This window comes from Rattus norvegicus, chromosome 6 (genome assembly GCF_021556685.1).
Source record: "Rattus norvegicus strain SHRSP/BbbUtx chromosome 6, alternate assembly SHRSP_T2T, whole genome shotgun sequence".
Lineage (NCBI taxonomy): Eukaryota > Metazoa > Chordata > Mammalia > Rodentia > Muridae > Rattus > Rattus norvegicus.
The window spans coordinates 50,942,485-50,943,742 of NC_141539.1; the positions used below are offsets into that span (position 1 = coordinate 50,942,485).

The following is a 1,258-nucleotide window of genomic DNA, read 5'->3' on the forward strand; positions in this document are numbered from 1 at the left end:
GGGTCATATTTCCCATGGTCTGATCCCCAGGCCTGCACAATTCCAGCCTGTTGGTCATCTTAGGCTAGCAATGGCCTGGTGTTTGTTTCAGGCTCACTCCTCACCCAACCCACTTGAGTAACCCCTTGCAAGGGTCGTCTCTCTTGGGCTCACTCCCACCCAGGATCTGTAGTCACAGGCAGGATTCTTCTAGTCTCTGGCTTGCTTCCAGCCCTGGGAGCCCATCTGGGCCTGCCTATTACCAGACTGGTGGTCATCTCAGACTCTCTTTTTGCCAGGGAATGCTAGGCTATTAATCATTCAGATGACCATAGGTCAGAATACTCATCATAGACTAAGTGTCTCTTCTTTCATCCAACTACTAACATACATGTGACCCAGCAACCACACATGCAATGCCTCTATAGGTAGTATATTTGTTTTTTAAGTATTTTTAATGAATTCTTTGAAAATTTCATACAATGTCTTAATATAACCCTCTTTCAACTCTTCCCTGATCCTCCTTCTCTTTCCTACTCACCTAACTTCAGGTTCTTTTTTAAAAGAGTTTTACTTCTACTTACTTTTACAAACCAAGAAACAATCTAAGCAGGGTGTAATAACACAACTCTGCAATCTCCACTTGAGATGTGGAGGCAGAAAAATGAGGAATTATAGGCCATCTTTACCTATGTAGCGAGTCTGAAGGCAATTTGGGCACATAAGACCATTTCTCAAACAGCAGAAAGAAAGAAAAAGAAGGAAGAAGAGGCCAGAGAAATGGCTCAATGGTTAAGGGCGCAGACTGCTCCTCAACAGGTTCTGAGTTTAATTCCCAGTTACCATATGATGGCTCACAGCCATTTCTAATGGGATCTGATTCCCACTTCTGGTGTGTCTAAAGAGAGTGATAGCGTGCTCATGTACATAGAAGAAAGAAGGAATGAAAGAAAGAGAGAGGGAGAGAGGGGGAGGAAGAGAGGAAGAAAGGAAGAAAGAGAGAAAGAAAGGAGGGGAGAAGGAAGGAAGAAGGAAAGAATTTAGTTTAAAAATATCCCATATTCACAATAACTATTATGGTTATGTCACCGTGGTTGGTAGGGTTGTTTGAATCATCTATGTTGATATTGACTTACTGACTACTGAGTTGCCAAGGGTAGGTATTGACTATATGTACAAATTTAATTGCTTCAACTTATTCACTCTATATGCATGCTCACCAGCATAATGTGTGTGGTGGCTTGAATAAGTATGGCACCCCCATACACTCATGTGTTTG

The 1,258-nt window shown here is 42.2% G+C and overlaps 1 non-coding gene across 1 annotated transcript; it reads right to left on the minus strand.

Moving 5' to 3' along the window:
* Positions 1-280: 280 nt before the first annotated feature.
* LOC120093466 (small nucleolar RNA SNORA17) lies at positions 281-412 on the minus strand. Its single transcript, XR_015623629.1, has one exon. It is a non-coding gene; the product is annotated as a small nucleolar RNA SNORA17 (small nucleolar RNA).
* Positions 413-1,258: the final 846 nt, after the last annotated feature.